The sequence below is a fragment of the Mytilus trossulus genome, chromosome 3 (genome assembly GCF_036588685.1).
Source record: "Mytilus trossulus isolate FHL-02 chromosome 3, PNRI_Mtr1.1.1.hap1, whole genome shotgun sequence".
NCBI classification, from domain to species: Eukaryota; Metazoa; Mollusca; class Bivalvia; order Mytilida; family Mytilidae; genus Mytilus; species Mytilus trossulus.
This window is the reverse complement of record NC_086375.1, coordinates 20,641,890-20,654,566: the sequence shown is the minus strand read 5'-3', so window position 1 is coordinate 20,654,566 and position 12,677 is coordinate 20,641,890.

Sequence of the window (12,677 nt, the reverse complement as noted above, 5' to 3'; positions counted from 1 at the left end):
AATGTTGATCAATAGACTAACTGTAATGTGTAGATGTCCATCTGTCTTCAGCGACGCAACTTTCTATAATGAATTATCCATAATGAATAATCCCACGGTTATGGTCATATTGTCATTTTTTTTAAATTTTGTGTTGCCTTTTACCATTTATACCCGTGTATTATTGTTTTCAATATAATAGTAAAAAAACACGAAAATTAGTCGAAAATAAATTAATTGAGGCTTGGACATAATATATTGACGTAAATATTATAGTCCCAGTTTAAGAGCAATGAATCCAATAAGAACTCTAATGATAATTTTGCTGAAAATAGATAGTTGGTAAGTGATCATTTTCTGACGTCAGATTTTTTATGTTGATAAAGTATGTAAGATATTCAAGCTACTACACAATAAATGTAATTTGCCCATAACCTTCTAAATCAAGCCATGACGTTCACGTTTGTTGATGGACAGAAACAAAAACACAAACTTTAAACAGGATACCCATAAGATCCTTTAAAGTTTGTTAGAAAATAGACAGATAATATTCAGAATGTTTTAAAAAATAAAAAATAAATACAACGACGATTGTGATAGATACCAACTGGTGGCAAAAGGTCAAATGACCGAAACGGGTCAAGGTAGTATGAGTATTCCTCATTTATATATTAACAGAATTTTGTGCATGCAAATTAAAAACCTTCACATGTTAGGCAGTCCCTTAATCATGAAATTTTGTCAAGGTAAATAAACATATGACAGACAGAAATTTTCTAATTTAGGGCAACTGTATACAATTTATGAACCATCCACATTTTGAAACTTTAAAAAGCTTTATATATATAGTTTATGATGTTGTCACCTCAAGACTAACATCCCTGTCTTGCCAGAAACACCTGAATTATGAATTTGTTCATATTAAATTCAATTAGATCGTTTCTTGATTATTTTCCAAATAGTAATACACATCAAAACTGATGTCTTTCGTAAATCAGAGGCGGATTTAGAGGGGGGCAGGGCCACTTATTGTGAAAAAATTTGGTTGCTTATATACGGAATCACTGAAGCGTGACTGGAGCGGGCCCCCTCTTACGTCAGTCAGTGGGCCCCCACTTATGAAAATTCCTGGATCCGCCACTAAATATTGTGTAAAAGGACTATTTCGACCATAACCATTATTATTTGAGTGCCTATGTACGTTATTAAATATCCCAAACCATTCCATATGTGACATAAGTATTCAAGCAGAAGGATTAAGAGCGTTCTGCATTTATTAAAATTAAATCTACTTAGCATTTTATATTGTGAATTATATTATATTATATCTTCGTTTAAGTGAATCTTCTTATGATTTTTTTTTTATATATATACATGTAATTGTTAAATAGTTAAGGTCTTTCCTCTCCGCGAGGAAAGACCTTCTTGTTTTTCGCATGTTTTTTTTTTTTTTTTTTTTTTTTTTTTTTTTTCATCCAGCATTTGTTTGACATGGCCTCCCCTCGTTTCTATTGGATATATAAAACCCAAATATGGACCATCGGTAGACCTCATTATGAAGTATTACCAGATGAGGCTGTGTAGGATTTCATCATCCCCTTTAGAAGTTATCTCCCTTTTATTGATTTTTTTCAACATGGCCCCCCCTCGTTGTTTTTGAAGATATCATGATCTTATTTGGACAATAGGTACATCTCATCATGATGTATTACCATATGAGGCTGCATAGAATTTCATCATCCCCTTTGAGAGTTATTTCCCCTTGAAACAATTTCTTTCCTTTGCTCATTTCTCAAAAAATGTTAGAGATAGAATCGATTTGAAAACGGCAACATGTACAGGAACAGATGGCAATGTTAATGAACATATACAATCATTTTGTTATTAACCCTTATAAGGAGTTATTACCCTTGAAAAATTGTATACAATTTTAGAAAAAATCTATTTCGAGAACAGGAAGTCATAGAGACTTGGGACCTTCACCAATAATCTTTAATTCATGTGACCTTCAATATGCACCCAAAGTCAAAGGTCACAGAGTGCAAAAAAAAATTACGCTGCAATTTCAAGCTTACATATTAGGAAAACGATAAGACTTTGCTGCCTACATACAGCGTATAAAATGTTCCTCTCGACGAACTCTACATTTTATATAATAAGCCCAAAAATGTCCGACCGTCTGTTCAAAAGTTACAACGGGATGATTCTTAAAAATATAGTATTTTGTGTATATCTTTTTAAAGGTAACAGATATCAACCTACTAAAAACTGAAAAGATGATCAGTAATTCAAGACCTTCAATTTGAGGTCAATGTCAGGTCATGATGAAATTTCACCTTGACCTTCACATTATACTATGACCTTGACCTTGTGATATTTGAAAGGTCAAGTGATCTTGAGTTGAATGGTGATAGTCCCATGTATCTACGACTTCCGGTTCTCAAGTTTGGTATTGCATCATATATTTGATGATTAATTGTGACCTTGGTGAACATTGAAATTGTCCCATTTCTTTTTCTATAATGTTGTCCTTCAACTGTAGATCATTTATCATTTAACAGATTTGAGATATCTATTGTCGTTTTAGAGGTAATGCAGTTGGAAATTTTTCGAGCGGCGGCAAGTATTTCTGAAACAACAACAGCTAACCACTTAAAATGTTTAAGAAATTGAAGAGATTGACATAGTTATATGTTTAACCAAATACCAAAAACATTCCATGGAAAAAAACCACCCAAAAATAAATTTGAAATTTTCATGTTTTGCATTGACTTTGTGAGTTTCATAACTTCTATTTATATAGTTGATATTGCATCATTTTTTGCACTTTGTCAAATGGGGTCATCTGATATATCAAATTGAAGGTAACAATAAACTCTACTTAAAAATGAAAATTTTAAACCTCTTTTTCATCCCAGGTGGAAGGGTGGGGTCATTTAGTGCAAAAATTCAAATTTCTCAGATGGTAAGGTTGTCGCATATCAAATGAAAGAACATAAAGCGTACATTTCAAATTTCAAATTGACGTCCCCCAAAAATTGGTTGGATGGGGTCATTGAGTGCAAAAAAAAATAATATTTTACAATAGGGTTGTTGTATATCAAATGAAAGGTCATGATGTGTACATTTGAAATATCAAATTCCCAACCTCCAAAAATTGGTTGGATGGGGTTATTAAGTGCAAAATTTAAACTTTTTAGAACATGGCGTTGTCGCATATCAAATGAAAGCTCATCTACCATGTGTTACATATATCATACTTCCGATCTCAAAAATGGAGGCGGATGAGGTCATTAAGTGTAAAAAGCGAAAAGTTTCAGAAGGTATGCTTGTCGTATATCAAACGAAAGGTCGTACAAAGAACATAACGAAAACATCACTTTTACAGGAAAGACCTTTCAATTGTTTTACAAACAATTGAGATACTAGTTTTTAAGGTCTTTCCTCTCCGTGAGGAAAGACCTTATTGTTTTTCTAATGTTTTTAAGGTCTTTTTTTCTTTTTTTTCTTCCAGCATTTGTTTGGCTCGCCCTCCTACCGCTTCTATTGGAGTTATCAATACCAAAATTAAACCATCAATAGACCTCAACATGAACTTTTACCAGATGAACTTTTGTAGGATTTCACCTTCCCCTTAAGAAGTTATCTCCCTTTTGTTGATTTTTTTCAACATGGTCCCCCCAAAATGTGTTAAAAGATATCACGACTTTATTTGGACAAAAGGTAGATCTCATCATAATGTATTACCATATGAGGCTGCATAGGATTTCATCATCTACTTTGAGAGTTATATCCCCTTGAATCAATTTCTTTTATTTGCATTTTTTTCAAAAAGTATTAGAGATAGAATTTAATTGAAAATGACAGCATGTATTAGAACAGATGGCAATGTTTATAAACATAAACAATTTATTTGTTATTAACCCTTATAAGGAGTTATTTCCCTTTAGAAATTAAAAATATATTTTCAAAAATTTATATTCGAGAACCGGAAGTCATAGAGACTTGTAACCTTCACCAATAATCTTAAATTCATATGACCTTTAATATGCACCCAAGGTCAAAGGTCACCGAGTGCAAACAAAAATTACGCTGCAATTTCAAGCTTACATATTAGGAAAACGATAAGACTTTGCTGCATACATACAGCGTATGAAATGTTCTTCTCGACAAGCTCTACATTTTATACAATAAGCCCAAAAATGTCCGACCGTCTGTTCAAAAGTTACAACGGGATGATTCTTAAAAGTATAGTATTGTGTGAATATCTTTTTAAAGGTAACAGATATCAACCTACTATAAACTGCAAAGATGATCAGTAGTTCGAGACCTTCAATTTGAGGTCAATGTCAGGTCATGATGAAATTTCACCTTGACCTTCACAGTATACTATGACCTTGACCTTGTGATAGTTGAAAGGTTAAGTGGTCCTGAGTTGAATGGTGCTAGTCCCATGTTTCTACGACTTCCGGTTCTTAAGTTTAGTATTGCATCATATATTTGATGATAAATTGTGACCTTTATGAACTTTGAAATTGTCCCAATTCTTTTTCTATAATGTTGTTGTTCAACTGTATATCGTTTATCATTTAACATATTTGAAATATCTATAGTCCTTTTAGAGATAATGCAGTTTGAAGTTTTGCGAGCGGAGGCATGTATTTCTGAATCATCAAGAGTTTACCACTTAAAATGTCTTAGAAATTGAAGAGGTTGACATAGTTATATGTTTGACCAAATACCAAAAACATTCCATGGAAAAAAACACCAAAAAATCAATTTGAAATTTTCAAGTTTTGCATTGACTTTGTAAGTTTCATAACTTCTATTTATATAGTTGATATTGCATCATTATTTGCACTTTGTCAAATGGGGTCATCTGATATATCAAATTGAAGGTCTCAATAAACTCTACTTAAAAATGAAAATTTTAAACCTCCTTTTCATCCCAGGGGGACGGGTGGGGTCATTTAGTGCAAACATTCAAATTTCTCAGATGGTAAGGTTGTTGCATATCAAATGAAAGAACATAAAGCGTACATTTCAAATTTCAAATTGACGTCTCCAAAAAATTGGTTGGATGGGGTCATTGAGTGCAAAAAATAAATTTTCTTTTAAGGTAGGGTTGTTGTATATCAAATGAAAGGTCATGATGTGTACATTTGATATATCAAATTCCCGACCTCCAAAAATTAGTTGGATAGGGTTATTAAGTGCAAAAATCAAACTTTTTAGAACATGGTGTTGTCGCATATCAAAAGAAAGCTCATCTACTCTGTTCCATGTATCATAATTCCGATCTCAAAAATGTAGGCGGATGAGGTCTTTAAGTGTAAAAAGCGAAAAGTTTGAAAAGGTATGCTGTCTTATATCAAACGAAAGGTCGTACAAATTACAATACGAAAACATCACTTTTACAGGAAAGACCTTTCAATTGTTTTACAAACAATTGAGATACTAGTTTCTTTTTCTTTTTCTTTTTTTTCTTCCAACATTTGTTTGACATGGCCTCCTCCCCTTTCTATTGAAGTTATCAAGACCAAATATGGACCATCGATAGACCTCATCATGAACTTTTACAAGATGAACTTTTGTAGGATTTCATCATCCCCTTTAGAAGTTATCTCCCTTTTATTGATTTTTTTCAACATGGCCCCCCTTAAATGTTTTAAAAGATATCAAGACCTTATTTGGACAATAGCTAGATCTTATCATGATGTGTTACCATATGAGGCTGCTAAGGATTTCATCATCCCTTATGAGAGTAATGTCCCCTTGAATCAATTTGTTTCTTTTACATTTTTCTCAAAAAGTATTCAAGCTAGAATCGATTTGAAAACAGCAACATGTACAAGAACAGATGGCAATGTTAATGAACATGTACAATCATTTTGTTATTAATCCTTATAAGGAGTTATTCCACTTGAAAAAATGTACATAATTTTAGAAAAACTGTATTTCGAGAACCAGAAGTCGTAGAGACTGGGGACCTTCACCAATAATCTTTAATTCATGTGACCTTTAATATACAATCAAGGTCAAAGGTCACTGAGTGCAAAAAAAAATTACGCTGCAAATTCAAGCTTACATATTAGTAAAACGATAAGACTTTGCTGCATACATATAGCATGTAAATTGTTCCTCTCGACGAGCTCTACATTTTATACAATAAGCCCAATAATGTCCGACCGTCTGTTCAAAAGTTACAACGGGATGATTCTTAAAAGTATAGTATTTTGTGTATATCTGTTAAAAGGTAACATATATCAACCTACTATCAACTGCAAAGATGATCAGTATTTCAAGACCTTCAATTTGAGGTCAATGTCAGGTCATGATGAAATTTCACCTTGACCTTCACAGTATACTATGACCTTGACCTTGTGATATTTGAAAGGTCAAGTGGTCCTGAGTTGAATGGTGGTAGTCCCATGTCTCCACGGCTTCCGGTTCTTAAGTTTGGTATTGCATCATATATTTGATGATTAATTGTGACCTTGGTGAACTTTGAAATTGTCCCATTTCTTTTTCTATAGTGTTGTCCTTTAACTGCAGATCATTTACCATTTAACAGATTTTAGATATCTATTGTCGTTTTAGAGATAATGCAGTTTGAAATTTTTCGAGCGGCGGCAAGTATTTCTGAAACAACAACAGCTAACCACTTAAAATGTTTAAGAAATTGAAGAGATTGACATAGTTATATGTTTAACCAAATACCAAAAACATTCCATGGAAAAAAACCACCCAAAAATAAATTTGAAATTTTCATGTTTTGCATTGACTTTGTGAGTTTCATAACTTCTATTTATATAGTTGATATTGCATCATTTTTGGCACTTTGTCAAATGGGGTCATCTGATATATCAAATTGAAGGTCTAAATAAACTCTACCTAAAAATGGAAATTTTAAACCCCCTTTTCATCCCAGTGGGCAGGGTGGGTTCATATAGTGCAAACATTCAAATTTCTCAGATGGTAAGGTTGTCGCATATCAAATGAAAGAACATAAAGCGTACATTTCAAATTTCAAATTGACGTCTCCCAAAAATGGGTTGGATGGGGTCATTGAGTGCAAAATATAAATTTTCTTTAAAGATAGGGTTGTTGTATATCAAATGAAAGGTCATGATGTGTACATTTAAAATATCAAATTCCCGACCTCAAAAAATTAGTTGGATAGGGTTATTAAGTGCAAAAATCAAACTTTCTAGAAAATGGCGTTGTCGCATATCAAATGAAAGCTCATCTACTCTGTATTACATATATCATACTTCCGATCTCAAAACTGTAGGCGGATGAGGTCATTAAGTGTTAAAAGCGAAAAGTTTGAAAAGGTATGCTTGTCGTATATCAAACGAAAGGTCGTACAAAGTACATAACGAAAACATCACTTTTACAGGAAAGACCTTTCAATTGTTTTACAAACAATTGAGATACTAGTTCTCATTAGTTTTCTTAATGGTTAAATTATTTACTCATTGTAGTTTATCAATGGATTTGGTTCCGTCACACATACAACCACATAAACCACCAAAGCAATATGTCTCTTAATTTTTCATAAAACATATCTATTTCAAATTACAAGGCATCCTTATAACACAAACTTTATTTTTACATAAATGACATAATAAATCTTTTCAACCAAATACTGTTTAGGTTTTCTAACTCAAGGGCAACAAATACACTAATATTCTTCTAACTTTTTTGTTATTTATTAAATGTTAATTGTACATCTTTGTCTGCATCCAATACTCCCAATAATCCTCTGCATCCAATACTCCCAAATGATCCTTTACGTCCAATAAACTAATAGACCTCTGCATCCAATACTCCTAATGACCCATAGTCATTTGTGAGTTTATCAATTTTTCCAAAGCCTCTAACACAATACAATATTGTTGTTGTGAACTATCAAATAAATAACATATAGCACATGCTGTAGTTTTCTGTAGGCATTAATTTTACCATATGCTTATAAGGAACAAAACACAAACTGCCTGTTTAATCATCCCAATAAGACTTGATATCTTGTATCATTAACAAACCACAGAGTCCAGTAGAAATGATTAATGTTTCTTTCCATCTCATTCAGAATCATGACATGATATGACTATATCAACATGCTAAGGTCAAATTTTAATATGACGTACATATGTATCGTAAGTTACCAGTACTCTTACTCCAGCCTAAAACTAACAAGTCCATCTGTTAGTCCTGAATAATATACAATTTATATTAAATTCAAATCATATATATATATATATAAAGTTTTGATTGAAATTATTTACATGAAATTATCACTTATTTTACTGATGATTAGTTAATATTCACATAGTTCTATAATTAGGGATCCTTTACATACATCATTGACTGTTGGGGAGATGATATTCAACATCTCATTGTTATAATCATTAGAATTAACATAATCCGCAAATAAATTCAAATAGCTTTAACAGCAAAGAAAAGCTATATGTAAACATAATTAAATCTCAACATTAAACCATATTTTATCTATATGTAAACCACATGTGCAAAATAATTTGAACAATAATGTATCCATAGGTCATGGATGCCCCACTCGCACTATCATTTTCTTTCATTATTTTGACCGTGAAAGTTGGGGTAAAAAATGAAAGTTTCAAGTTGATTGGACTTCAACTTCATCAAAAACTGCCTTGACCAATAACTTTAACCTGGAGCGAGACAGATGGACAAATGGACCAGAAAACATGATGCTCCACTACTATTGTAGGTGGGGCATAAAAAGAAAGTAAATAGTTCTGTTTCTATTGGACTAATGTTTTTTCAATACATATAACAATATGTGAAAATATACTATAATTGCCAATTAGAGTTCTTAATCAGAGACTAAATGATGTTGAAATTCAACAATAGGTGCCAGGACCCAACCCTAACCTGGGTATCAAATAAAAATAAGTGTTTTCATATTACTAACTTCAATCTGCGTATGTTAAGTGCATATTCATCTTTTTATATGTTCCAAAAGTATAATTTAATTTGATTTGCTAATTTAAGGTCGGTTTACTTGAGTTTTGCAATTTCAAAACATTTTAGAACAAATACTCATATGTAAAGGGATGTTAAGTTAATAATGATTTATAAATTCATAGAAGAAATGTAACAGCTCAAACATAAATAATCCTTTTTTTACTGACAAATAAACTTTACCTGGTTAATTCAAACATCTTAAGTTTCTAAATGATTTATTATATTAAAGAATATCAACTTCTTTACCACAATTTTGCTATAAAATATTACATTGTGTTTGAATATTAATTTATCAGTTGATTACATGTATAATTCAAGTTTAAAGATACAATAATAATATAATCATGATAAACTTACATGGTATTGAAGACTGATTAGCTACATTACAATAAATTTATGTAGAAACAATAAGCTTAAATTATGTTTAAAGCAAGACATTACATGAAATATGATAAAATCCCTAGCAGCTATATTCATTTATGACAAATTAGCAAAACAGAATATTCCTATCTTGAACTTTTTCAAAACATTAAACATATATATAATATTTGCAGCATAATAAATAAGATAAGTCTAACATAAATAGTTCGATTTTCAAAAGGAGTAGGTCCGGTAAGGGCCGATTTTGGCCTCAAATTTCAGGTTCATCTAACGAAAGTTTGTGGACACTTTTTAAACACTTTAGTGTCTATTTCGTTTGATTCGATTAGTTTAAGGGAAAGATTTTAACTGATTTAGTCATTTTAAACGCTCTGATTCAAGCTGAAATATGAAAAATCTATCAAATATGCCAAAAAACGTCACTTTACAGATGGTTTTTGTCAAAAATAAATGTGAATGCATCCGTGTTCATTCTCAACCTTTATATATGTTTTGTATTATCACTAGATACAACTTGCATTTCAATATTATGAATGAACACGAATGCGGCCACTTTCATTTTAGACGGAAACCGTCTAAAAATTGACCAAAATGCTAAAATTTTGAAGATTTCAGTAATTTAGCATGACTTTATGATGCTAGAACGCGATATTTGTGCATTGTATCGTCAAAAACAGCGCATATTTATGTAGCAGAAGCATTTTACTTTCAAAAATATGTCTTAAAGATTACGTTTTCACAATTTCCTAAAGCTGTTATATTCTGGGGCCAAAAAGTGAACCTTTATATATTCTTCTTGAACGGAACAGAGAAAAATTCAAATCAAAACAGGAATACAAAAATATATTTGTTGTCCAACTTTATCAAAGAATTATATATCTACAATCTACCAAGCATTTTAAATCTTTATTCATGTCCCATAATCTTTCGGCTTAACTTCTTAAAATCCTTTTTTGACAGCAATTCCACATTCCAAAATATTATCTATATTTTAATTTTTTTTAAAGAAAACTGCATTCATGTGCATTATATCAAAATATAAAGTTGTATCTGTATCTTCTATAGACATCTTAATGTATATACACATTGGAAGAAGATCCCAACCCTTTGTATTTAAAGGGGAATTGAAAATTGAAATTGAAGGACAACACACAAAAACAACAACATCTGCAGCATATCTAGCATATCCGAATAAATAGGTACCAGTCCTTCTATGATTTATATGGTATCAAAAATCGAAATCAGAAGGCGATACAAGAATATATGAATCAAGCATCTCCTGGTAAATACATAATGGAAGAATATACATACCCTTGTATGTCAAAAACAGATATGGAAAATTAAAATGTATACACTAATACAGTCTTACATACCAAGTTACAAATCTTCTACAATTGCTGACCACATTGTCCAAGTCTCCCATTCTGTTTTTTTTTGTGTGTGTCAGCCGGAACAAAAAATTATCTATGATTAACAGCTTTGCAACTGGAGCAATATCGAATATGAAATCAATGACAACACCCATAAAAAAGAATAAAAATCAAATCCTATTTTATGGAAGTTACCACTGATGCTAAAAAGAGGTCTTTCACAAAAAAAATACCATAAAACAATCCAACTAGCTTGGCCAAATCAATAACACACATTTTTTTCTTTCTAGTAGTACAACTTGTTATCTTATGATAAACATATTGAATTCATTTATTGTTATCCTCGAAAACTGTATAAAAAACTCTTTCTTGGTCATAATTCAAGAGATAAAATTTTGAATTGTTTTTTCATATAGATGTCCAATCCATAGTTTGTTTTTAAAATCCACAAATCAACTTCAGTTTCCACTATTTATGATCAAAACTTTGTTATTATTCTGATTTACATCGATGTTTCAATTAACTATGACAATTCCATCATCATTCTATCTTCCATATAAAATATCTGATGATTATACACTACCTTTAAATGACAATGGCTTTTCTTGTTTATGTTATATATTTTTATTTTATTTATACACATTGAATGATGTTTGTTTTTCAATGTTAAGTTTTTTTATGCTGTTTAGTAGTTACTGGTTACCAATTTTTTAAATATATAACTATTTCATGAGCAAATCCAATATTTCACAAAAATTATATTCTGATGGTATTTTTTTGTTGGCCAGACATAAGAATTTTAGTCATTTTGACCAGATGGTATTAATATGATCAGAATTTTGTTTATTCAATATAATCAGATGGTATTACAGTTACTAATGAAATAAGTTGCCTATTTGTCAAAGATGTGATAGCATACTTTTTGTCAGCAGGAAGACGTCTTTATTTTTTCAATTATGCCAGCAATTTAAATTTTAAGTATAGCACTACACTTTAACTTCTCATCTATCTGATTTAATTACTGTTTCAGGGTGCTTGTGATTATAAACGATGGAACTTATCTACAGAAAACAATAGTGTCAACATTTAGGTAATTGAAAAACAAATTAATCTTTTTTTTTCATAGATTGAACTGAATGAATAAATGTTTTTATCATAATAACACCTTCAATAAGTATTCTGATATTTAATTAGTTTTAATTACTAGTTTTTTCATGAATTTTATTTGATTTGATGCATATTGCTTGTATTATAAAGTCTCCATGGTAAATGCACAAGGGCATGCCTTTTTTTACTCCCGCTGTCGTAGAATTTGGTGATACAAAAATGCCCTTTTCAACAACATACGCCTAATTACCTGTATGCCTTATCAAAAGCTGATTTTTTTCAAGTTTTAACCCTTTCCTCAAGATTTGCATAGGATTTTTTCATTAAAAAAATCATCAGGTTTAAAGTATCAATGCATTGGGAAAACGAATATTTCATCAATGAAATTCCAGTCAAGATATTCTCATGAATATCCTTTTCATATTGGATACAAATTTTGTTAAGTCTGATGCAAACATTTTGAGGTCAAAAAGTTTTAACTGAGGTACTACTATACAGGTGTCAAAAGGCGTCATTATGGAGTAAAGTGAGTTGCGTCAAAAGGCGTCATTATGGAGTAAAGGGAGTTGCGTCAAAAGGCGTCATTATGGAGGAAAGGGTTAACTTAAAGAGGGGAAATAATGGAATTAAAATTGGAGTCTTTAAATTAACAATCACATCAGGTGTTATTTACAGACATATATATGTTCATGAGTGGTTTTAGCTTACCATGATAAAAACAAGACTGCACACGCTGAAATGTTTTGCCTTCTTTACTCATCATTGATATTATGTTGATAGTCTTCAATATAAAGCTTTATTACATCTGTCACATAAACCAAGAAAACT